The sequence below is a fragment of the Dendrobates tinctorius genome, unplaced genomic scaffold (assembly GCF_039654945.1).
Source record: "Dendrobates tinctorius isolate UK_male_01 unplaced genomic scaffold, ASM3965494v1 ptg000134l, whole genome shotgun sequence".
NCBI classification, from domain to species: domain Eukaryota; kingdom Metazoa; phylum Chordata; class Amphibia; order Anura; family Dendrobatidae; genus Dendrobates; species Dendrobates tinctorius.
Genome location: NW_027361802.1, coordinates 3850261 through 3877676, shown reverse-complemented (window position 1 = coordinate 3877676; position 27416 = coordinate 3850261). Strand labels below are relative to the sequence as shown.

Genomic DNA, 27416 nt, shown 5'->3' with positions numbered 1-27416 from the left:
GGTGCTTCACAGGAATTAATATATGGTTGAAGGCAGAAATGTATATTTTACTTTTTTCACAAAAAAATTAGCTATAGCCCCCATTTTTTTTTTACAAGGGTAAAAGGAGAAAATAGACCCTAAAATTTGTTGTGCAATTTCTGCTGAGTATGCCGATACCCCATATGTGGGGGAAAACCACTGTTTTGGTGCATGGCAGGGCTCGGAAGGAAAGAAATGCCATTTGACTTTTTGAACACAATCATTTGTGGAATGACGCCATGTTGCGTTTGGAGAGCCCTTGATGTGCCTATAGAATGGTAACCCACCACAACTGACTGCATTTTGGAAACTACACCCCTTAAGGATTTTATCCAGGGGTATAGTGAGGATTTTTTACCCAAAGGTACTGTAATAAACTGAAGGTGTAAGGTATGTCACCACGGAACAAACGGACCAACAGTTAAAAGGGTGGTTTATATACAGGGATTTTACACTGTCAATATAACAGTGCGAGTATTGGTAATACGAAAACAAGTTCTCAAAACAGGCAAAAAGCATAAAAGTTATTAAACAGTATTAAACAGTGTTTTCTGTGCAAGAACTTATCAGTCTGAAGAGGACTTGCTTGAAGGGTCGAACTTCTCCCACATTGGCCCCGATCACCAGCGGCACTTGTCATCTAAAGTCTCTCTGTACTCTGTGGTCTTTCACCATCCCCAACCGGGGTCTCGGGGGCTATTGTGGGAGCCAGAGGGGATACGAGGCAAACGGGGTACCCTCTGCTCTGAGTCCTTAGCTCAAACACTACAGTCTCTCCTGGGGAAGCGAAGCTCTGGCTGCAATCGTCTCTCCACAGAAATCAGGGGCTCTGCAGGGCTCTGCACTAACACCGCGGGCACCAGGGTTGCACGCAGGGGTCACTATCTCTGTATGGGTCACGGACACATGGGGCACAGTCTCTGCATGGGCACAATAAGAAGAAGAAGAGCAGCATCCAATCCAGGGGAGAATAGTATAAATTTATTCAGCCATGAAAAATGCAACGTTTCAACCACCAAGTGGTCTTTTTCAAGCAGAAAAAGACCACTTGGTGGTTGAAACGTTGCATTTTTCATGGCTGAATAAATTTATACTATTCTCACCTGGATTGGATGCTGCTCTTCTTCTTATTATTGGGATTTCTGCTGTCCGACTGGGTCATTGGACTTTGAGCGTGCATCCCCCCTGATCCTGTAAGTGCTGTTTGCCATTTTTTCTATTTCTGCACGGGCACAGTCTCTGCATGGGGCACAGTCTCTGCACGGGCTGCCGTCTCCGCACGGGCCACAGTCTCTGCACGGGGGTCAGGACAAACCTCATCTGTCACTGCATACTCCGGCTCCACATAGTCACGGGCTGCAGTCTGTGTGGTCCCCCGGTCTTTGCCTTCTGAATGGGAGCTCTCTCTCCCGGTCTGTGTCTGCGTCTTGTCCTGACTGCTGGCCCAGGCTGCTCTGAGGACTGCGCGTGCACTTTTCCCGCTCTCTGCCCGGCTTCCTTCCTGTACTTGTCCTTTTGTCTGTCCCCCGGGGAACCTGCTGTGCTGCTCAATGGTTCTGGGCACGGAGCAGAGGAGGCAACCCCCCCTCGGATCTTCCTGTGATTCACCCCCTTACAGTACTACACATTAGATAACATTAGGTTGTCATATTGAATATGTAGTTATTAGTGTTGAGTGCAAGTGATCACTACTCAAGTTTGCATCAGGGTGCTCAAGTATGCACCAAGTATTGCAGGTTCTCAAGTTAACCCAGATGCAAACTCAAATAGCAAGCATTTGTGCTCAATGCTAGTCATCTTATCATCAGCATTTTTTTATTACTTTTTACTAAACCCTAACCCCAATGCTAATCCCAACCCTAACCCTAGCCCTAAAATAACCCTAGCCAACCCTAGCCCCAACCCTAACCCTAGCCCAACCCTAACTCTAGGTTAACCTAAGGCCTATCACTAGCCTAACAGACTAGTATAACCCTATCCTAACCCCAACTCTAACCTCAACCCTAATGACAAAGAATGAAAGAAATAAAAATTATAAAATAAAAAAAATGTAATCTAAGGGGATGACACAGAAGGAGATGACATACTAATTACTGACTTTTGATCACTGCGATTGGATCCATCACAGTGATCAAAATTAACCAACAGGAAAATCCCTGCTGTTGCCGGATGCTGGTAGGAAGATCTTGGTGGCTGCACTGCACATGCACCCGTCATTTATTTCCAGGAAGAGCTGGTGGTGGGCTGGGGAACGGACCAGGAAGGATCAGGGGATGCCGGAGGTAGCGGAGATGGTCTTGTGGACATATAACACATGTAAGAAGAGAGAGAAAAGTTTTTAATAGCGGGCATACTTCTTTTTTTACGTGATCTCCTTAATTATTTGAATAATGGCAATGACGTGATCGAGGATCGGAAAAAGCGGCCCAGATAGTGTTCTGTAGGGTCTTAGCTATTCCTGGTAGCTGAAATCCCAGAGAATTTCTGACACTGGTGGGCACTATAACCTTATTCCCGATCGCCGTTTTAAAACGACAATGAGGGAATAAGACCCCTTAACCTCCTTCGTTTTAATGCTTATCGGTGGTCGTTAAGGGGTTTAGAAGCTATTAGTATTCCTTATGTCATAACATTGTGATTGGTGCTAATCTAAACCCAAGTTATTGGGTGCTTACATAGCTATACTAAACAGTATATATGCACAGATTTATCACAACGGATGAATAGATATTGCTGTATTTTCCAATATATATCTGCAAATCAATAGTTACCTTGCCATGTCACATTCTTAAATTACCCTGATACTTGTTATTATATTGTATTTGTTGCATTATGTGATTTTTCTCATTGTATACCTGAATCTTCACTTACAAGCTCTGGAGTCATTTCACTGATACAGAAATGTTTTGACACATGCAATACATTGACGGTGAACGACTGAGCTTTTCCTAATTCATGCAGCATAACTTTTACCCTGTCTTTTCTATTCTTATTTTAGATCTACTCATACTGAACTGTGCCTTTGCAATCACAGTAGACATAACATCATCATGACCCTGTACAAGGTGAGTGGCTAATCACACAGCTGCAGTTTGAAGTTCTATTTGTGTTCTCCAGCAAGAATCCTATTTAATAAGCAGCACAACTCCATACTGCCACCTAGTGCTAGATCACATTCTTCTGCCATAGCGTTTTCCTGTAAATCACAGAGCGGGATAAACTTTACAATAAACTTGGCTTTTATCTGTGCCATCTTAGGTCTCATTCAGACATATATAAATGGAGCGAGTTTAACCAGTGTTTTGGAGCTAAGTTTCGTCAGTAATTGATTAGTGTCAGTTTTTACCATCAGTGTTTCATCAGTTATTTTCACATATGGAAAAATAAATAAATAGCAAAGTTTTGCTTATTTATTGCAATTGTTAGGCTACTTTCACACATCCATTTTGCGCCGTCAGGCACGGTCCGGCGTTGCGCCAAAGCGCCGGATCTGGCTAATATTATGTAAAAACGGATGAGACGGATCCGGTTTTCTGCCGGATCCGTCTAGCGCATCCGACCAAAAACCAGATCCGTCTCATCCGTTTTTTCCTCCGTTTTTCGACAGATTACGACGCATCCGGTTTTTAAAATCGCCCCTTGGGGGGCTTCCAAATGTGATTGGCTACTGAAAACCTATATATGCTCTGTTCCTACAGCCCATCTTTGACAGGTTGTAGAGAAGCAAGTGCAGGTCGGAGAGAAGAGCAAGTGACTGGCGAAGATGGATGTTGTGATAGGAAACATTTTAAAGAATGAGGTGGATTTTACAGCGGAGGTGAATCGTTTGAAGGTGATTGTTCTGGAGAAGGAGAGAGCGAGACAGCAGCGCATCATGCGTCAGCGACGTCAACGCCGTTTGTGGTTCCACCCCATCACAGCCAAGAGAATGACGCGTGGGGTCTATTCTACACTCTGCATGGACCTTAGACGAAACCCAGAGAAAATTTTCTCATATCTTCGGATGAAAAGGGAGAATTTTGATTACTTGTTGGAGCGCATAGCACACCTCATAAGAAGATCGGACATCTATTGCCGCTTCTCCATTTCACCGGGAGAGCGTCTGATGGTGACTCTAAGGTAAGCCATATTTGTTGGATCTGCTCGCTTGAGAGCACACTTTAACTGGAATGTTGTTGGTGGTAGTTTGTAAAAATTATTTTTATAGTATCTCCAATTGTTATAGCTGACTTTTGGTATGTAATGCTGTGATTTTGAACTAATTTTATTATTTTTTTTTTTCACAGATTCATTGCAACTGGAGAATCTTTTTCCTCACTTCATTTCCAGTACAGATTTGGCATTTCCACCATATCTGGAATTATAAAGCACACATGCCATGCATTGTGGGACTTGTTAGTTGATGAATATATATCAGAGCCCACAACAGAGAGGTGGATTGAAATTGCTGACAAGTTTCTACAGATATGTCAGTTTCCGAACTGCTTGGGCGCTGTGGACGGGAAACATATCCGCATTGTAAAGCCAGCAGGATCGGAATATTTCAATAACAAGAAATATTTCTCCATTGTCCTCATGGCCATCGCTGACGCGGAATACAAATTTAATGCTGTCGATATTGGGGCATATGGCCGCTCCAATGACTCACCCAAGTTTTCAAACTGTCTGCCATGGGGTGTAAACTGTATGGAAACACCTTCCAGTTCCTGCCCCCTAGACCGCTGCCGCCAAACATCTGGCCCACCTATGCCTTTTGTCTGTGTAGGGGATGAAGCCTTCCAGCTGTCAGAACACTTTTTGAAACCCTACTGTAGCAGAGGATTGACACTAACAAAACGCATTTTTAATTACCGCCTCACAAGAGCAAGAAGAATGGTGGAGTGCGCTTTTGGTATTCTGACAGCCAAATGGCGGGTCCTATTGACTGCGATCAACCTCATGACTGAAACTGTGGACGAGGTGATCAAAGCTTGTGTGGTACTCCACAATTTTGTTATCTGCAAGGAACCCATTTCCATTGAGGACACCGTTGAAGAAACCACCTTGCAAGATTACCATAAAATTACCAATAGAAGTTCTGTGACTGTTTCACGAATGAGGGACAATTTTGCAAAATACACAACTTTGGCTAAAAGGTGAAATACTTTGGCTAATACACAACCAGAGACACAACTGTGGCCAAAAGGTAAAATTTATTTACCTTTTACCCAAAGTTATGTAGCTGGTTTTGTATACCCAATAATTTTTACCTTTTTTATCCACATTATTTTATCTTTGTTTGATACATATAACAGCAGAAATAAACGACAGACTACAATTGTAATCAACCAATTTAACTTTTATTGACCACATTTTTTAATAACATCTTTGTCAATTTTAAGAGATCAATGTTTAATCCCTTTCTGACATCACACGTACTATCCCGTCCATGGGACCCGGGCCCCTATGCCCATTGGACGGGATAGTACGTCTAGCGCGATCAGCGGTGCCCCTGTTGTGAGCGGCGCTGATCGCTGCTGATTGTCAGCTGATTATCACAGCTGACACCCGGCACTATGTGTCAGGGGCGGTCACGGACCGCTCCCGACACGTTAACCCCTTGCACACCGCAATCAAACACGATCGCAGTGTACAGGGGGGTTAAAGGGAAGCATTGGCAGGGAGGAGGCTCCCTCCGTGCATCCCTGAGCCCCCCACAGCAGCGCAATGTGCAGTGCTGCTACGGGGGGCTCTTTCCGGAGACCTTCGTGGTCCTGGAGTGAGCTGGCTTCCTCAGTGCCTGCAAAGCGCAGGCAAGAGGAAGTCTGCTTCAATGCCTCTGACAGATCGCTGATCTGTCACAGTGATCTGTGATGTGACAGATCAGCGATCTGTCACAGGACAGTGATGTCCCCCCTGGGACAACCTAATAAAGTTAAAAAAAAAGTGTAAAAATAATTTTTAAAAAATCGCTAAATAAATTAAAAAAAAAAATTCCCCAATAAAAGTACACATATTTGGTATCGCCGCGTCCGTAACAACCTGCCCTATAAAACTGTCCCATTAGGTAACCCCTTTAGCGAACCTCTTAATAAATAAAAATAAAAAACGAAGCAAAAAATAATGATTTATTATCATACCACTGAACAAAAAGTGCAATAACGCGCGATCAAAAAGACTCATATAAATATCCATGGTACCGCTGAAAACGTCATCTTGTCCCGCAAAAAACGAGCCACAACACAGCATCATCAGAGAAAAAATAAAAAAGTTATAGCTCGCAGAATAAAGCGATGCAAAAATAATTATTTTTTATATAAAATTGTTTTCATTGCATAAAAGCGCCAAAACATAAAAAAAGACATAAATGAGATATCACTGTAACCGTACTGACCCGAAGAATAAAACCGCTTTATCAATTTTACTGCACGTGGAACAGTGTAAACGCACCACCCAAATGAAATTCATGAAACGCTGGTTTTTGTTCATTCTGCGTCCCAAAAATCGGAATAAAAAGCGATCAAAAAATGTCACGTGCACGAACATGATACCAATAAAAACGTCACTTCGTCCCGCAAAAAATAAGACTCAGTGGGTCAAAATACGGAAAAATTATAGCTCTCAATATGTGGTGATGCAAAAACTATTTTTACAATAAAAAGCGTCTTTTAGCATGTGACAGCTGCCAAAAATAAAAACCGCCATAAATAGTAAATCAAACCCCCCGTTATCACCCCCTTAGTTAGGGAAAAATAATAAAATTTAAAAAATGTATTTATTTCCATTTTCCCTTTAGGGTTAGGGCTAGGGTAAGGGCTGAGATTAGGGTTAGGGGTGTGTTGGGGTTAGGGTTGGAGTTAGAATTGGGGGTTTCCACTGTTTGGGCACATCAGTTGCTCTCCAAACGCAACATGGCGTCTGATCTCAATTCCAGCCAATTCTGCGTTGAAAAAGTCAAATGGTGCTCCTTCCCTTCCATGCTCTGCCATGCGCCCAAACAGTGTTTTACCCACACATATGGGGTATCAGCCTACTCAGGACAAATTTCAAAACAACTTTTGGGGTTCTATTTCTCCTGTTGCCCTTAGGAAAATAAAAAATTGGGGGCAAAAATATTTTTGTGGGAAAAAAATATGATTTTTTTATTTTCACGCCCGGGCGTTATAAACTTCTGTGAAGCCCTTGGGGGTTCAAAGTGCTCACCACACATCTAGATAAGTTCCTTAGGGGGTCTAGTTTCCAAAATGGTGTTTTTTGTGGGCAGTTTCCACTGTTTAGGTACATCAGGGGCTCTCCAAAGGCAACATAACACCCGCACACCATTCCATCAAAGTCTGCATTCCAAAACGTCACTACTTCCCTTCCGAGCCCCGACGTGTCCCCATACAGTAGTTTTCTCCCACATATGAGGTATCAGCACACTCAGGATAAATTGGACAACAACTTTTGGGGTCCATTTTCTCCTGGTACCCTTGAGAAAATAAAATAATTGGGGACTAAATTATCATGTTTGTGGAAAAAATACGATTTTTTAATTTTCACGCCCGGGTATTATAAACTTCTGTGAAGCCCTTGGGGGTTCAAAGTGCTCAACACACACCTAGATAAGTTCCCTAGGGGCTCTAGTTTCCAAAATGGTGTCATTTGTGGGGGGTTTCCACTGTTTAGGTACATCAGGGGCTCTCCAAAGGCAACATGACACCCGCAGACCATTCCATCAAAGTCTGCATTCCAAAACGTCACTACTTATCTTCCGAGCCTGGACGTGTGCCCATACAGTAGTTTTCTCCCACATATGGGATATCAGTGTACTCAGGACAAATTGGAAAACAACTTTTGGGGTCCATTTTCTCCTGGTACCCTTGGGAAAATAAAAAAATTGGGACTAAATGATCATGTTTGTGGAAAAAATACGATTTTTTTATTTTCACGCCCGGGCGTTATAAACTTCTGTGAAGCACTGGGGGATTCAAAGTGCTCACCACACATCTAGATAAGTTCCTTAGGGGGTCTAGTTTCCAAAGTGGGGTCACTTGTGGGGGGATTCCACTGTTTAGGTACATCAGGGGGTTTCCAAACGCGACATGGTGTCCGATCTCAATTCCAGCAAAAAAAGTCAAATGGCGCTGCTTCCCTTCCGAGCTCTGCCATGCACCCAAATAGTCATTTACACCCACATATGGGGTATCAGCATGCTCAGGACAAATTGCACAATAACTTTTAGGGTCCCGTTACCCTTGGGAAAATAAAAATTGTGGTGAAAAGATCATTTTTGTGGAAAAAATATGATTTTTTAATTGCACCGCTGTACGTTATAAACTTCTGTGAAGCCCTTGTGGAATCAAAGTTCTCACCACATATTTAGATAGGTTCCTTGGAGGGTCTAGTTTCCAAAATGGGGTCACTTGTGGGGGGTTCCACTGTTTAGGTACATCAGGGGCTCTCCAAACGTGACATGGCATCCGATCTGAATTCCAGCCAATTTTGCATTGAAAAAGTCAAACGGCGCTCCTTCCCTTCTGAGCTCTGCCATGCGCCAAAACAGTGGTTCCCCCCATATCAGGTATCAGCGTACTCAGGACAAATTGCACAATAACTTTTCCAGTCCAATTTCTCCTTTTACCCTTGGTAAAATAAAAAAAATTTAACCTGTAATATTTTTTTGTGAAAAAAAGTTAAATGTTCATTTTTTGAAATATTCAAAAAATTCCTGTGAAGCACCTGAAGGGTTAATAAACTTCTTGAATGTGGTTTTGAGCACCTTAAGTGGTGCAGTTTTAATAATGGTGTCACTTTTGGGTATTTTCTATCATACAGACCCCTCAAAGTGGCTTCAAATGTGATGTGGTCCGTAAAAATAAAATGGTGTTGTAAAAATGAGAAATCGCTGGTCAACTTTTAACCCTTATAACTTCCTAACAAAAAAACTTTTGGTTCCAAAATTGTGCTGATGTAAAGTAAACATGTGGGAAATGTTACTTATTAAGTTTTTTGGGTGCCGTATCTCTGTGATTTAAGGGCATAAAAATTCAAATTTGGAAAATTGCGAAATTTTCAAAATTTTTGCCAAATTTCCATTTTTTTCACAAATAAATGCAAGTTAAATGAATGAACTTTCACCACTAACATGAAGTACAATATGTCACGAGAAAACATTGTCAGAATCACTGGGATCCATGGAAGCATTCCAGAGTTATTACCTCATAAAGGGACAGTGGTCAGAATTGTAAAAATTGGCCCGGTCATGAACGTGCAAGCCACCCTTGGGGGTAAAGTGGTTAATAAATATTTTTTGGAAACCAGAAAAAGTTTATTTTTTATGAAACACAAATAAAATCATAAATTTGTATAGTGTGGGGTGGAAATACTGCTGGAGGGGCTGCGGGACACTTCGACATTGGGAGTGTGGAGAGAGGACTGGGATGGTGGTGGGGAAGGAACAGTAAGAGGGGAAGGGGTGGAAAAAGAAATAGAATGAATGGACATGTGGGACGCAGAACAGGTGGTGGGTGGTGGAGAGGAGGGTTGGGCAGGGACTGGAGGAGCAGATGATGTGGTTGGGAAGTGGTACGGGGAAGGAGTTTGGCATGGGGAAGGAGTTTGGTACGGGGCAGGTTGCTGGAAGTGGGGCGGTTGCTGGTACTGGGGAGGTTGATGGTACTGGGGAGGTTGCTGGTACTGGGGGGGTTGCTGGTATTGAATAGGAGGGGGAGGAGGGACAGTGGCTGGAGGGGGGCAGGTGGAGGAACTACTGGGGTGGGTGGAGGAGGTTGGGAGGTAACCTGCACTAGAGCAGCGTGGCAGGAATGCAATACATGCATCTGCTGGCTAGTAGATAGCGTATCCATGCACTCAACTACAGACCGGAAAAAGCTGTGGTTTGGATGCATGGTTTACAGAAGTGTCTTCACCTCAAGCATGGTGGTGTTGATCTGATTAAAGCCTGTGGCAATTTGCTCTGACAAGCCTTTAAGACAGTTCTGGAAAGATGCATTCAGATGCAAGAACTTGGACGCGTAGCTCCTTTCCTGACCCCATTGCCGCTGCCGCCCTGTACCCGCAGGTGTACTAGAGGTGGCAGCGGCAGAAGGGTGGGGTAAAGGGAAAGCTATCTCCTCACCAGCAGATTCATGTAATGCAGGCGGCCACGATGCTCCAGCAGTGGTGGATGGGACAGAGGGATCAGATGTGAGGGAAGGCTGGGAAGGTGCAGATGGATCGGGGCGGTCGAAGTGTCCCTCGGTGCCGGTCTCCTGAGGGATCGCCCCAGAAGGGTCCAACCGTGCAGGCTCCCAAGTGCTGGTCACCATGCTGTGGAATAAAGAGAAAAAAATACAATTAATATAGTGATATTGAGTGGCCCTGGCTGAAAAAAAAACATTAGTTAGACATGTAAACATTTTTTTTTACATGGGGTGTGTAATATTTACCTTCTGATGACCATTGTTGCCCGGAGGAATGACAGGGCTCATGCGTACTTGTACTTGCTCCTGCCTCCTCCAGATCCACTCGGGGCCCGCATCACTTTGTTGAACTCCTTCTTGAAGCAATCCCTCACAGACCGCCACCGCTTCACAATTCTCTCCCCTGAAATGAGAAAGCACTAATTGGTTAGTATACAACATCAGTGTTTCCCAAACTTCACTCCTCATGGCCCCCACGGGTCATGTTTTCAGGATTTCCATAATGTTGCACAAAAGGAAATCCTGAAAACATGACCCGTGAGGGCCACGAGGACTGGAGTTTGGGAAACACTGCTTTACATCCAGCAACCTGAACTGTATATACTTATGCTCTTGAACCTGGGCCCGAGCATCGAGGTGCTCCCAGCGGTCCACGAGTAGTGAACAGATTTCCTCTCAGAGCTGACGGGTTACAGTAAGATCGGCATGGCGGCGGTCCCTCATGTTCCACAGTGGCTCCCTTTCTCTGACCAGATCGATGAGGAGGTCCACGTCGATCCACCTCTCCTCACTGTCAGAGTCAGGAGCACGCTGTGAAGCCTGTTAAAGAAAAAGAGAGAAAAAATACATTAGCCTCCACACTACCAAGAAATGTAAAAAAATTAAAAAAAAGAAAAAAAATACAAGCAAAAATGTAAAAAAAAATATAAAAAAATAGCAAAAAATTATACTTACACGATGGTGACCCCCGCGTCACTCACGCCGACTACCCTGGGAGCACCAGATTCGGGAGACTATAAAAAAAAATTACAGTATGTACTTGGATGTAGGCATATGTGTTGTGTGCAGTGTGATGTCTGCACTAAATTGTTTTCTATGTGTTGTGTGTAGTGTGATGTGTTTCTGCGATTGATGCAGGAAACTTATGAATTGCGAGCCCACTCCGGGAATCGTCCACCCCTTCGTTCTTCTTCTGGGAGATCCTCTTCAGCTTGCGATTTCTGTTACTAAAAAAAGCCAATGAATAGATATGTCCCAGAGATGGATTGTGTAAAAAAAAAGAAAAATATTACCGGTAAATGCTGACGATGCGAAGGAGGGCTCCCAGAAGAAGTAGATGTGGTGTCCTGCTGCCGGCCAGATTCCATTTCTGTTGCTGCAGCTGGTGCTGCTGCTGGTTCTGTAGGCCGTCGTCTGCTGTTGAATAAAGAGAAACAAAGGGCCAATGAATATATTGATATTCCATGGCCCTGGCTGAAACACAAAAAATTGGTTAAATTTTTTGGGAATGGGGGATGTGATATTTACCGTCTGTCATCTGCTGAAGTACTCTCCTCTGGCTGCAGATCCTGTTCCCTGTACTCCATTTTTGGTGGTGGTGCTGGTGTCGTAGGGTGTCGTCTGCTGTTGAATAAAGAGAAACAAAGGGACAATAAATACATTGATATTCCATGGCCCTGGATGAAACACAAAAAATTGGTTACATTTTTTGGGAATGGGGGATGTGATATTTACCATCTGTCATCAGCTGAGGCGCTCTCCTCTGGCTGCAGATCCTGTTCCCTGTACTCCATTTGTGGTGGTGCTGGTGTCGTTGGGTATCGTCTGCTGTTGAATAAAGAGAAACAAAGGGCCAATGAGTATATTGATATTCCATGGCCCTGGCTGAAACACAAAAAATTGGTTAAATTTTTTGGGAATGGGGGATGTGATATTTACCGTCTGTCGTCTGCTGAGGTACTCTCCTCTGGCTGCAGGTTCTGTTCCCTGTACTCCATTTGTGGTGGTGCTGATGCTGCGGTACTCTCCTGCCTTCTCCTGCGGCTGGTTCGTTTCTTGGTTGGCTGCATGGTTATGTCTGAGGGTCCCACTGGCATGGTTTATATATGTTTGCTGTGGGCTGGGCTTCTTCTGAGCATGTTCAGACAAAAAAAACGGATCCGGCGCATTGCAGCGCTCATAGACTTTCATTGTGACAAAAGCTGGAAGCGCCGTATCTGGCACTTCCGGATTTTTCGCCAGAGACAAAAAACGTTACAGTTGCCGGTTTTTCCAGACACCGGAATGAGACAGTTAGCCGGATCTGGCAAAAAACGGACAAACCGCAAGGCCATGCGGCGCGATCCGGCGCTAATACAAGTCAATGGGAAAAAAACGGATCCGGCATTACATTTCGCCGGATCCGGTTTTACAAAAAAATGCCGGATCGTGCCTGACGGCGCAAAACAGATGTGTGAAAAAGGCCTTAATTAGAGATAACACACAGATTGCACACTGATGCCATGTGTGTGCTTTGTGTGATTTTCACAGACTCATAGACCTGTATGGGTAATTTTAGCCCATGACTCTGATCAAAACCTGCTCCTTAGGTTTTAGTGGGTGCGTGATTCGCAAATGTCTAAATGAAGCTTAGGCCTCCTTCACGCATCCTGATACACCAAAAAAAAATAGTACTGGCGAGATCCGTGGTCCGTGTGTGTATGTGACATCCATGTGTCCATTTGCTGTCTGTGTGACACATATTGGCACCTGGGAAAAGCAGTACAGTTCAAGCTGATTCCAGGTGCTGAATGCTGAAGGCAGCTCTAATCATTGTCACTTGGTCTCCCTGAAATGAGCGACACCAGGCGACAATGAAGGGAGTTGTATTCAACAGTAGCTGTGTCCCTCCTACGTAAATTGAAGAATTAAATGAAAAAAGGCATGGGCTCCTGCTTAATTTTCATAACCAGCAGAGGGAAAGCCCATGGCTGGGGCTGATGTTAATAATCTGGGAAAAGGGACAATATCCCATAAGGTTCCCAGGCTATTAATAACAGATTACAGCTGTTTTCTTACCCTTCAATGGTGAATTTATGAGGGACCCCAGAAAAAAAATGACATAGGGTCTCCCTATAAATTCAACCCAGCAAAGGCTAAACAGACAGCTGTGGTTGATATTAATAGCCTGGGAAGGGGCCAGAGATACTGCTACACCCGAGGCTACCAACATCAGCTCTCATACGCCCCAGAAATGGCGATCTATAAGATGTGCTAAACCTGGCACTTAGCCTCACTTTTTCCACTTGCCTTGTGGCGGTGGCAAATGAGGTAATAGGTTTGGGGTTTGAATCGACACTGTGTGGTCAGTTGATTTCACAGCTGACACCTGACACACACCGCACCCGGGAGATTAACCCCTTAGGCAGATATTGATTGCAGCACTTAGAAGTCAGGCACAGGGAGCCATCTTTACCCTCTGCAGGGAATATTAATAAGATTAGAGGGGTTTCTGAGTGTAGCATTTGGGGGGTTTGACTTTCTATAACATGGGGGACCAGGGTTGGGAGCAATGTCTCCTGCGACTAGGAGAAGGAGGATAGAAAGAGTGAGCAGATGGTTAAGTGATTTGTGAGAGCGTCTCTGATGTTGAATGGTGGGACTGAATGGATCTGTGTTGTGTAGCAATGTGAAAAGAGCATGAGTGCTATACATAGAATCATAGAATCATAGAATCATAGAATCGTAGAGTTGGAAGGGACCTCCTGGGCCATCTGGTCCAACCCCCTGCTCAAAGCAGGATTCGCTAAATCATCCCAATAGAATCATAGAACTGTAGAGTTGGAAGGGACCTCCTGGGCCATCTGGTCCAAGCCCCTGCTCAAAACATGATTCGCTAAGTTAGTTAGACCATGCACAGTGCATGCTCTAACTCAGGGTTCCCCAACTCCAGTCCTGAAGGCCCACCAACAGATCATATTTTCAGGATTTCCTTAGTATTGCTCAGGTGATAATTGAATCACCTGTGCAATACAAAGGAAATCCTGAAAACCTGATCTGTTGGTGGGCCTTGAGGACAGGGGTTGGGGAACCCTGCTCTAACTAACTTGTGTCAGTGCAGAACTGACAGTTATAAAGCAAAACAATGCTCCTGCATTATAACTGCTGAATGGGAAACTTCCATAATGGAACTAAGAAGAAAAGTGAAAAAGAAGTTAAAAAAAAGTTGTAAATATATTTTTTTAAAAATCACAAAATAAAAAAAAAATAAAATATATTATATCCATAAATAAATATTTTTAAGAAAAAAAAGTACACATATTTGCTATAGTCACGTTGGAAATGACCCGCCCTATAAAAATGTCACACTAATTAACTCAGTCAGTAAGCATTAATCAAAGAAATGTATAAGTTATAACACGGACGACCGTGAAACTGAATACAAACACCACAAGAGAGGAGGTCCTCCAAAGAAAGTTAAAAAATTATATTGTTATTCAAAATCAATACAAAATAAAATTAGAAACGGCCAACCATACAAAAATAGAATAGCAAAAAGCAACCATACTGGGTGACACAATAAATAGCTGGTATAAAGTTACATGAATAATACCACATGAGAGAGCACATAAAAAGAGATGTTGTATATGAAAACTACATAAAGTGCTTAGTGCAAAAATATCTCGTATCTACAAATATGTTTTTATCAATACAGGATAATGCATACAAAAATACATAAAACTGCTGGTACAAACAAAGATTATGAAAGAGAAATATTAATTCATAATATCTGTAACAAAATCATGCACATAAAGAGCTGATCATATGCTGGTATTGCTAGTTTTCCCCATGTCTGGTCTCCTCAGGAAGGGACCATGGCCCTTATACCTATAATATATGATGTAAATAAATAGGACCAGATATGAGGAAGTGCACCTCATGCTGTAAAAGATAATGAAAACTTATATGTAAATTATATTTACCAAAGTAAGGTATCACCCAGGGTCCCCCTGACGCGAGTTTCGATGGATGTCTTCCTCAGAAGGGGTGCACATTTTTTCTGTGTTCTGTGTTGAGTGCTTACACCGGGATTTCCGTGTAAATCTCCGAAATATGTGATTCAGACGGAACTTCAGGTAAAAGATTCCCTATGATGAGGCAAATGGAGGCACTGTGGACTCTATCTGGCCTCTGAACTGACAGTGTCTATCTTTTTAGGTGTTGTGCAGGGCTCCCAACCATTCCGAATCCAGCTAGACAGTCCCAATTTTGACCCTCCCACCCGCTGTTCTGGCCGGGATTTTAATTTTCCCGCACTGGGAATCAGCTGCCACGCCTACCTGTCACTTCAGAAGGGAACATCATCACAGGTCCTGAAGCTGAAGTCGCTCTTCTCCTGCATCTGCTCGTTTTCTCATATATGGCTGTTCTGTGCACACAGGACCTGTGATGAGGTCACAGGAGGGGAGGAGTCAGGAGTCACATGATCAGGGTCCTTAGTGAATGCAGGACTCTGCTATGCTGGTTGTCATGGTGTTGGATGAGGGGAAGCTTATGTGTGGGGTTAGGAGGGGTTTACAGGGTGGATGTAGCAGAGCAGTGTGTACGAGGTGTATGGAGCGGAGCCGTGTGTGTATGAGGTGTACGGAGCAGAGCCGTGCGTGTGCGAGGTGTATGGAATGGAGCAGCTTGCGTACGAGGTGTATAGAGCCGTGTGTGTACTTGGTGTACTTAGCGGAGCCGTGTGTGTACTTGGTGTGCGAAGCCGTGTGTGTACTTGGTGTATGGAGCAGAGCCGTGTGTGTATGGGGTGTATGGAGCAGAGCTGTGTGTGTACAAGGTGTATTGAGAAGAGCCGCATGAGTACGAGGTGTACGGAGCAAAGCTGCATGAGTACAAGGTTTACAGAATGGAGCCGTGTGTACGAGGTGTACTGAGCGTTGTTCCGGATGTACAAGGTGTACGGAGCAGAGCCGCATGTGTACAAGGTTTACGGAGTGGAGACATGTGTGTACTGAGTGGAGCCGTGTGTGTATGAGGTGTGTGGAGCCGTGCGTGTATGAGGTGTGTGGAGCCGTGCATGTACGAGGTTGGTGTATGGTGGGGAGCACTCATACCTCCCAACCGTCCTGGATCCAGGGGTACAGTCCCAATTTTGAGAGTCTGCCCTGCTGTCCTGACTGGGAGCTTAATTTTCCCGCGGACACAGGAGTACACGGCGGAACCCCAAAGAGCACTTTAAAACTCACACGTGACGTTCTATCAGAAGTGACGTGCTGGAAGTTGACCGGAAATTAGGTAATTTCGGGAGGAGATTGTGACGGAACCATGGAGGCACTTCAGGGAATGCTTCCGATCCATTACCGTGTCCTCCTCCGACAGCGCAGACAGCAGTATAGTCTTGGAATCGGAGATGTCGGCCATGTAAGCTGATCATGATATGTGCTGCACCTGGAGACTCAGGTAAGCATTACAATGGGAGCCAGGCTGCTATAGTATCTTTATAGAATCGTTCTTTCTCTCTCTGTTCTTTCTTTCTCTCTCTGTTCTTTCTTTCCCTCTCTAATCTTTCTCTTTCTGTTTTTTCTTTCCCTCTCTAATCTTTCTCTTTCTTTTTTTCTTTCCCCTTTTTCTTTCTCTCTGTCTTCCATGCTCATTCTCTGTTCTTTCTTTCTCTCTGTTCTTTCATTCTCTCTCTGTTCTTCTTTCTTTACCCTCTTTCTTTCTCTCTGTTCTTTCTTTCTCTGTTCTTTCTTTCTCTCTCTGTTCTTTCTTTCTCTCTTTTCTTTCTTCTCTCTCTTTGGTCTTTCTTTCTCTGTTCTTTCTTTCCCCTTTCTTTTGCTCTCTCTGTTCTTTCTTTCTTTCCCTTCTTTCTTTCTCTGTTCTTTATTTCCCCTTTCTTTCTCTCTCTGTTCTTTCTTTGTTTCTGCTCTTTCTATCTCTCACTGTTCTTTCTTTCTCTCTGTTCTTTCTTTCTCTCTCTGTTCTTAATTTCTCTTTCTCTCTCTTCTTTCTTTTCCCTCTTTCTTTCTCTCTCTGTTCTTTCTTTTCTATCTCTCTGTCCTTCCTTTTTCTCTCTCTGTTCTTTCTTTCTCTCTCTGTTCGTTCTTTCTTTCTCTCTTTTTTCTTTCTCGCTCACTGTTTTTTCTTTCTTCCCCTCTTTCTTTCTCTGTTCTTTATTTCCCCTTTCTTTCTCTCTCTGTTCTTTCTTTGTTTTCGCTCTTTCTTTCTCTCTCTGTACTTTTTCTTTCTCATCTCTCTCTTTGTTCTTTCTTTCTCTCTGTTCTTTCTTTCTCTCTCTGTTCTTTCTTTCTCTCTCTGTTCTTTCTTTTTCTCTCCGTTCTTATTTTCTATTTCTCTCTTCTTTCCCCTCTTCCTTTTTTATCTCTCTGTTCTTTCTTTCTCTGTCTCTTTTCTTTCTTTCTTTCCCCTTTTTCTTTCACTCTCTATTCTTTCCTTTTCTCTCTCTCTGTTCTTCCTTTCCCTCTCTGTTCTTTCTTTCTTTCTCGCTCTCTCTTCTTTTTTTCTCTCTCTGTTCTTTCTTTCTTTCTCTTTCTCTCTGTTCTTTCTTTCTCTGTTCTTTATTTCCCTCTTGCTCTCTCTGTTCTTTTTTTCTCTATCTCTGTTCTTTCTTTCTCTCTCTGTTATTTATTTCTCTCTCTATTATCTTTCTCTCTCTGTTCTCTTTCGTTCCCCTCTTTCTTTCTGTCTCTCTGTTCTTTCTTTATTTCTCTCTCTGTTCTTTTTTTCTCTGTTCTTTCTTTCTCTCTCCTTTCTTTCTTCTCTCTCTGCTCTTTCTTTCTCTGTTCTTTCATTCCCCTCTTTCTTTTCCTCTGTTCTCTTTCTTTCTCTCTCTCTCTGTTCTTTCTTTCTTTACCCTCTTTCTCTCTTTCTGTCTCTCTGTTCTTTCTTTATTTCTCTCTCTGTTTTTTTTTTCTCTGTTCTTTCGTTCGTTCTTTCTTTCTCTCTCTCCTTTCTTTCTTCTCTCTCTGTTCTTTCTTTCTCTGTTCATTCATTCCCCTCTTTCTTTTCCTCTCTCTCTTCTCTTTCTTTCTCTCTCTCTGTTCTTTCTTTCTATCTTTCCCCTCTTTCTTTCACTGTTCTTTATTTCCCCTTTCTTTCTCTCTCTCTGTTCTTTCTTTGTTTTCGCTCTTTCTTTCTCTCTCTGTTCTTTCTTTCTCTTTCTCTGTTTTTCCTTTCTCTCTCTCCTTTATTTCTTTCCCCTCTTTCTATTGCTCTCTGTTCTTTTTCTTTCCCCTCTTTCTTTCTCTCTCTCTCTGTTCTTTTTTCTCTCTGTTCATTCTCTCTCTATTCTCTTTCTTTCAACTCTTTCTTTCTGTCTCTCTGTTCTTTCTTTATTTCTCTCTCTGTTCTTTTTTTCTCTGTTCTTTCTTTCTCTCTCCTTTCTTTCTTCCCTCTCTGTTCTTTCTTTCTCTGTTCTTCCATTCCCCTCTTTCTTTTCCTCTGTTTTATTTCTTTCTCTCTCTCTGTTCTTTCCCCTATTTTTTTCTTTCTTTGTTTCTGTCTCTCTGTTCTTTCTTTATTTCTCTCTCTGTTCTTTTTTTCTCTGTTCTTTCTTTCACTCTCTCCTTTCTTCTCTCTTGGTTCTTTCTCTGTTCATTCATGCCTCTCTTTCTTTTCATCTCTCTGTTCTCTTTCTTTCTCTCTGTTCTTTCTTTCTTCCCCTCCTTCTTTCTCTGTTCTTTATTTTCCCTTTCTTTCTTTCTTTCTTTCTTTCTCTCTGTTCTTTCTGTTTCCGCTCTTTCTTTCCTTCTCTCTCTGTTCTTTCTCTCTCTGTTCTTCCTTTCTCTCTCTCTCCTTTTTTTCTTTCCCCTCTTTCTTTCTCTCTCCCTGTTCTTTTTCTTTCCCCTCTTTCTTTCTCTCTGTTCTTCCTTTCTCTCTGTTCATTTTTTCTCTCTCTCTGTTCTTTCTTTCTCTCTGTTCTTTCTTTCTCTTTCTCTCTCTTCTTTATTTTCCCCTTCTTTTTTCTTTCTCTCTCTGTTCATTCTTTCTTTCCCCTCTTTCTTTCTCTCTCTCTGCTCTTTCTTTCTTTCACCTCTTTCTTTATCTCTCTGTTCTTTCTTTCTTTCCCCTCTTTCTTTCTTTCTCTCTGTGCTCTTTCTTTCACTCTCTGTTGTTCCTTTCACTCTCTCTTCTTTCTTTCTTTCTTTCTCTCTCTGTGTTCTTTCTTTCTCTCTCTGTTCTTTCTTTCGTTCTTTCTTTCTAACATAGTTATTAAGGTTGAAGGAAGACTTTAAGTCCATCTAGTTCAACCCATATCCTATCCTAACTTGCCCTAACATGTTGATCCAGAGGAAGGCAAAATAACCCATGTGGCAAACAGTAAGCTTCACATTGGGGAAAAAAATTCCTTCCCGACTCCACATACGGCAATCAGACTAGCTCCCTGCAATATTAAGGAAACTACTTTATATACCCTGTAATATTCTTCTTAAATTTTAGTAGGGAATCACTCATTACAACCTCATATGGCAGAGAGTTCCATAGTCTCGCTGCTCTTACAGTAAAGAATCCGCATCTGTGAGTATGCTTAAACCTTTTTTCCTCCAGACGTAGAGGATGCCCCCTTGTCCCCGTCACAGGTCTAAGAGTAAAAAGATCATTAGAAAGGTCTTTGTACTGTCCCTGCATATATTTATATATTGTAATAAGATCACCCCTAAGCCTTCGATTCTCCAAACTAAATAACCCCAAGTGTAATAACCTGTCTTGGTATTGCAGACCCCCTAGTTCCCTAATAAACTTGGTCGCTCTTCTCTGCACCATTCCAGTTCAGCTATGTCTTTCTTATACACCGGAGACCAGAACTGTACACAGTATTCTAAGTGTGGTCGCACTAGTGACTTACATAGAGGTAAAATTATGCTCTCCGCATGAGCATCTATGCCTCTTTTAATGCATCCCATTATTTTATTTGCCTTTGCAGCAGCTGCCTGACACTGGCCACTAAATGTGAGTTTGTTGTCCACCCATACGCCCAGGTCTTTTTCAGGGACAGTTTTGCCGAGTGTTTTACAATTAAGCACATAATTATATATCTTGTTCGTTCTACCCAAGTGCATGACCTTACATTTATCCCCATTAAAGCTCATTTGCCATTTATCAGCCCAAGCTTCTAGTTTACATAAATCCTCCTGTAATATAAAATTGTCCTCCTCTGTATTGATTACCCTGCAGAGTTTAGTGTCATCTGCAAATATTGAAATTCTACTCTCTATGCCCCCTACAAGGTCATTAATAAATATGTTAAAAAGAAGCGGGCCCAAAACTGACCCCTGTGGTACGCCACTGCTAACCGTGACCCAGTCCGAGTGTGCTCCATTAATAACCACCCTTTGTTTTCTATCCCTGAGCCTTGTTCTCATTTTATGTATCAACCTTTTGTGTGGCACCATATCAAAAGCTTTTGAAAAGTCCATGTACACCATGTCCACTGCATTCCCTTGGTCCGGTCCTGAACTTACCTCTTCATAAAAGCTTATCAGATTAGTCTGACAGGAACGGTCCCTTGTAAACCCATGTTGATATTGGGTCATAAGGTTATTCTTCTCCAGATACTCCAGGATAGTATCTCTTAGAAAACCCTCCAGGATTTTACCCACAGTTGAGGTTAAACTTACTGGCCTATAATTTCCAAGTTCAGTTTTTGTCCCCTTTTTTAATATTGGCACCACATTTGCCAAACGCCAGTCCAGTGGTACAGACCCTGTTATTATTATTATTGTTCTCTCTCTCTCCTTTCTTTCTCTCTGTTCTTTCTTTCTTTTCCTCAGTACCAGTAATTGCGCCCATATTACCAGCCACTGTGCCCTCAATACCAGTCAGTGTGATCAGCAGTGCTAAATGGGTGTGATTGGGATTGGATATGGGTGTGAATAGTTGTGAAATAGGTGTGGTCAGGGGCATGGCCTAAAATTTACCACTGCATGCTGCGCATGCCGCAGCCTTTGTCCCTCTCTCACAGCCATTTTCAGGTCTCTCCAGAGATGCTCAATCAGGTTTAGGTCAGGGCTCTAGCTGGGCCCATCAAGAATGGTCACAGAGTTGTTCTGAAGCCACTCCTTTGTTATTTTAGCTGTGTGCTTAGAGTCATTTTCTTGTTGGAAGGTGACCCTTCGACCAAGTCTGAGGTCCAGAGCACTCTGGAAGAGGATTTCATCCAGGATATCTCTGTACTTGGCCACATTCATGTTTCCTTCAATTGCAACCAGTCATCCTGTCCCTGCAGCTGAAAAACACTCTCATTGCATAATGCTACCACCACCATGTTTCAATGTTGAGATTGCATTGGGTAGGTGATGAGCAGTACCTGGTTTTCTCCATACATACCGCTTAGAATTATCACCAAAATGTTCTATCTTCGTCTCATCAGACCAGAGAATTTTATTTCTCATAGTCTGGGAGTCCTTCATGTGTTTTTAGCAAACTCTATGCAGGCTTTCATATGTGAGACACTGAGCAGAGGCTTCCGTTGGGACACTGTCATAAAGGCCTGACTGATGGAGGGATGCAGTGATAGTTGACTGTGGAACTTTTTCCCATATCCCTACTGCATCTGTGGAGCTCAGCCACATTGTCTTGGGGTGCTTCTTTACCTCTTTCACCAAGCCTCTTCTCCCACAATTGCTCAGTTTGGCTGGACGGCCAGGTCTAGGAAGACTTGTGGTGGTCCCAAACTTTTATCATTTAAGGATTATGGAGGCCACTGTGCTCTTAGGAACCTTGAGTACTGCAGAAATTCTTTTGTAACATTGGCCAGATCTGTGCCTTACCAAAATTCAGTTCCTTTGACCTCATAAATCTCATTTGGTCTGACATGCACTGTGAGCTGTGAGGTCTTATATAGACAGGTGTGTGCCTTTACAAATCAAGTCCTATCAGGTTAATTAAACACAGCTGGACTCCAATGAAGGAGTAGAACCATCTCAAGGAGGATCACAAGGAAATGGACAGCATGTGACTTAAATACACTGCTCAATAAAATAAGATACCACATCATAGATATTGCTGAATGAAATATCGCAGCTGCTAATCTTTATTCATTTCATAGTGGCATGCGTTGAGAACAAGAAAACATAAAAATGATCAATGTAAATCAAAATTAATATCCCATGGAGGTCTGGATTTGGAAGGATACTCAAAATCAAAGTGGAAAATCAAATTATAGGCTGATCCAACTTCAGTGGAAATGCCTCAAGACAAGGAAATGAGGCTCAGTAGTGTGTGTGGCCTCCACATGCCTGTTTGACATCCCTATGACACCTGGGCATGCTCCTGATGAGTCGGCGGATGTTGTAATGAGGGATCTCCTCCCAGACCTGGACTAAAGCATCCGCTAACTCCTGGACAGTCTGTGGTGCAATGTGATGTTGGTGGATGAAGCGAGACATGATGTCCCAGATGTGTTCAATTGATTTCAAGTCTGGGGAATGGGCGGGCCAGTCCATTGCCTCAATACCTTCATCTTGCAGGAACTGCTGACAAACTCCAGCCACATGAGGTCTGGCATTGTCCTGCATTAAGAGGAACCCAGGGCCAACCGCACCAGCATATGGTCTCACAAGGGGTCTGAGGATCTCATCTCAGTACCTAATGGCAGTCAGGCTACCTCTGCGGAGCACATGGAGGGCTGTGTGGCCCTCCTTAGAAATGCCGCCCCACACCATTACTGACCCACTGTCAAATCGGTCATGCTGAAGGATGTTGCAGGCAGCAGATTGCTCTCCATGGCATCTCCAGATTCTGTCACGTCTGTCACATGTGCTCCATGTGAACCTGCTTTCATCTGTGAATAGCACAGGGCACCAGTGGCAAATTTGCCAATCCAGGTGTTCTGTGGCAAATGCCAAGCGTCCTGCACAGTGTTGGGCTGTGAGCACAACCTCATCTGTGGACGTCGGACACTCAGACCATCCTCAGGGAGTTGGTTTCTAACCGTTTGTGCAGACACATGCACATTTGTCGCCTTCTGGAGGTCATTTTGCAGGGCTCTGGCATGGCTCCTCCTGTTCCTCCTTGCACAAAGGCTGAGGTAGCGGTCCTGCAGCTGGGTTGTTGCCCTCCTACGGCCCCCTCCATGTTTCCTGGTGTACTGGCCTGTTTCCTGGTAGCGCCTCCAGCCTCTGGACACTATGCTGACAGACACAGCAAACCTTCTTGCCACAGCTCGCTGTTATGAATGAGTCACCGAGGAGGAAAAACAAAAACAAGCTAAGCCCCAGAAAACCAGAGAGGTTGGTAACTAAGCGGATTGCAGAATCCTGATCCTATCCACACAACTAGCAGTAGCCGTGGAGCGTAGCTACAATGATCCTAGATGCCTCGTCACAGCCGGAGAACTAAATAAGCCTAAAGCAAGAAAGGGGGAATTCTAAACTGCCCCAGAGCAGACCCCAAAGCAATAGACAGCCCCAAAACATGTATTGACGGTGAGACAAGATGAAAACACAAACACAGATAGAAAAATAGGCTGAGCAAACGATGGGGCCCACACTAACTAGAAAGGACAGGAAAGGAAAGATGCTGTCTGCAATCACGCACAAAACCCTGACAAACGATGGGGCCCACACTAACTAGAAAGGACAGGAAAGGAAAGATCCTATCTGCAATCACGCACAAAACCCTGACAAAAAATGTCCAACACTTTCTGACAACAAAAACCCTGAAGTCGCTAGACTTCAATTCCCTATATCAGCACTCTGGTATATTCTGAAGACAGAGCAAAAAGAGACCAATCTGATCAGGGACAAAAAGCAAACTGGCATAAACAGAGACATAAGAATGGAAATTCAGCACAGCCCCAGCAGAGGCTGGCTGACCACAAAAACTGAGTAAACCAGACCAAATCTCATGTGAAAAATAGCAGAGCACACTTAGCTTGAGAAGGCAGGAACAGAACTGGAAACCAGAACCTCAGGGCAGGAGAAAATCACCAGCACAAAATTAGGGAGTCGGCTGTCTTAAATCCAGTCAGAGACTCCTGATGTCCACTCACAGTCCTCCTCCTCAGGCGGCAGTTCTCTGCAATTTAGATCAGCTTCAATACCTGCTGTCACCACCAGAGGAGTCCGGATGGAGAACTTACGACTCCTCTGTCAACACAGCCATCTCCCCCACCCTCACCAGAAGCCAGAGGTAAACCAGAAAATGAGTTCACAACAGCTCACATTGATGTGCCATCCTGGATGAGCTGCACTACCTGAGCCACTTGTGTGGGTTGTAGAGTCCGTCTCATGCTACCACGAGTGTGAAAACACAACCAACATTCAAAAGTGACCAAAACATCAGCCACAAAGCATTGGTACTGACATGTGGTCTATGGTCCCCACCTGCAGAAATACTCCTTTATTGAGTGTGCCTTGATAATTGCCAATAATATCCATCTGCTGTCTATTCCATTTGCACAACAGCATGTGAAATTGATTGTCAACCAGTGTTGCTTCCTAAGTGGACAGTTTGATTTCACAGAAGTTTGATTTACTCGGAGTTATATTCTGTTGTTTAACTGTTCCCTTTATTTTTTTGAGTAATGTATGAGTATCTGAGCAAAGGGTCTGATTACTTATGACCATGTGATATTTCAGTTTTTCTTTTTTAACCCTCCGTCAGGCGCAATAGATCTGACAGGCACACAGTAATTAGTTTCACTTCTCTCTCCTTGCCCACTTATCAGAAAACCCCACCCCTCCTAGTTATCTCCTGACTCTACAGGCTCTGTGAAACCTGATATCACAGTGACTCAGCAGACCTTCTAGTGAGCAGATATCAACACTTTGGCTTCTCAGGCACATTGCGCCTGATTTCAACACAAATTGAAAGGTTAGTATTTTCTTTTTTTATTCATCACGATTGTGTATTTAGCTTGTTTTATGAAGGATTAATGTTAAGTTAGTGTACATAAGTACTGTTTTCTTATACAAAAGGAGGGTGGCTTCTAAGGCACATTGCGCCCTAACACATACTCTTTCTCTTTTGCTTCAGATTTTCTGCTGCAATGGCCAGAAAACAGTATGATTCATCTAAACCCCTTCATTTAGAAGAAATGAAGATTTTTTTGTTAGAAGATGATGAGGAAGAACCAGCAGTAACTGAGGATTTAGAGGAATCTAGTGACATTTCATCTGAAGATGAGGTAGCAGAATGTAACACTGATTCTGGAACAGAGCAGGATGGTGATGACACTGATACAGAGGAAACAGACACAGATCTAGCTTATTATTTGGGCAAAGATAAAAATACAAAGGACGTCCCAAGGACGTTCCAGAACAAACACCGACTCTACCACCTTCTAAAAGACGCAGTTGTACTACCTGCTCATTTGTATCTGGTTTCAGAAGGTTTTCTAAATATGACTGCAAAATATGTAAAGAATCAATCTGCCTTTCCCATGCAACTTTCGTCTGCCAGCCTTGCTTTTCTAAGTGTACCTGTGCTGCTTCTGCTGCAATTGAAACCACTGAAGATGAGTAGAAAATAATTAAGTAACATCTAAGTGCAATATCCTTTAAGTTTTTTTCCATAATTTTATATTTAAGTAAAGATAACTGGAGCCTATTTGGCGGTACAACCGAAAAGTGGTACTTTTAGTTTTAATAAGTTTATGGTTAATAAATGTATTTTTTTGCATCTGATTTGGTGTAATCTCTTTTAATACATTCCTATGAAGGTCACTGACTACTTCTATAGTCCTGAAATTGAAATATGTAGCTACTATAGGTGGTTTTCTGACCTGTGCTTGTCAGGCACATTGCGCATGAACTGAGGAGAATCTATATTGCGCCTGACGGAGGGTTAATAAATTTACAAAAATTTCTATATTTCTGGGGTTTTTTCAGTCAAGATGGGGTGCAGAGTGTACATTAAAGAGAAAAATAATAACTTTTTTGCATTTACCAAATGGCTGCAATGAAACAAAGAGTGAAAAATTTAAAGGGGTCTGAAAACTTTCTGTACTCACTGTATATATGAATATATATATATGCACAGCTCTCAAGACTCCAGACTGCTTATAGCTCTCCTAGACTCCAATTACCAGTACAGAAGCCAACACTGTACAATGCAATGTGATTCTACATGTGATTCTATGTATGTACTGATATGGAAATAAAGAAGACAGAGCAGGACACAAGACTAATGCAGAGTTAGGCCTCATTCACACTTTTGTATTTTGGTCACCATTTAGCATTGGGATTTTTAAGACAAAACTAGAAGCTGAACCCACACAGAATATAATAGAAAGATTCACATTTATTCTTCAAAATACTGACGAAAATATGGCAGTGCAGATGAGGCCTAATAAGCAGCTCACCACACAGACCAGGAACTGGTTTGCTCACATGAGCGTATAACATGGCCGAGAGCTATGTAATGTTGTATTGGATAGCACTCGGCCCAGTGTTAAACTATGGGGCAGTGCAGATGTGCAATTATTATAACAATGGCGGCATGGTTCAAGTGTATCCGATCTTTAGATGACACGTGCCCATACAAGTCTATAGGTGCGTGCAGTAGCGTAGCTAACAGTAGGGGTCAGAGGGTGCTGTCGCTCCAGGCCCCACACTTTCAGGAGCCCACCTGGAGCTCTCCTACATTTAACTGTATTGGTGTGCACAGCGCGCTAATACAGTTAGCTGCGACAGAGCGGGGACAGTTTGAGCCGAGTGACATTACCATAATCGGACCAATTCTTTTGCATGAGAGAATCAATGACCATGTGAGTGAACTCTAAACCTCAAATGATTGAAGATGAAGAGAACCCTGTTCCTAAATATGGAACATCAAGAAAACAATGACATCCCATCTATAAAAACATGAATGATCATTATTAATAACGGAAACAGGGGCACTACTCACAATTCTGAGGCTGAGCTCTCAAAATTGAACTCACCCGTTAGATTGTCTGGTGTCGGCTCACTATGGCAAGGAAATATAGAAGTGAGAAGAGGACAACATACCGGTCAAGCTCCTGACATAATGACATCAGGCTTCCTATAGATTTACTGTATTGACGGATCTTACAATATGTCTGTGTACGGTACATTAATATTAGGAAATAGTTCATTAATGTGAATTAACCCTTTCATGCTGGGGAAATTTTCCAGTTTTTAGCTCTCATTTTGTACATCCTTTATTTCTAAGAGCCATCATTTTTTATTTTTATGTCCATATAGACATATGAGGGCTTGTTTTTTGGCAGGACGAGTTGTACTTTGAATGACACCAATGATTTTAACA

At 42.9% G+C, this 27416-nt stretch overlaps 1 long non-coding RNA gene across 1 annotated transcript; it reads left to right on the top strand.

The window, feature by feature from the left end:
* Positions 1-24856: 24856 nt before the first annotated feature.
* On the top strand, positions 24857-25813 carry LOC141048336 (uncharacterized). Its single transcript, XR_012220028.1, has 2 exons — positions 24857-25001; positions 25164-25813. It is a non-coding gene; the product is annotated as an uncharacterized lncRNA (long non-coding RNA).
* Positions 25814-27416: the final 1603 nt, after the last annotated feature.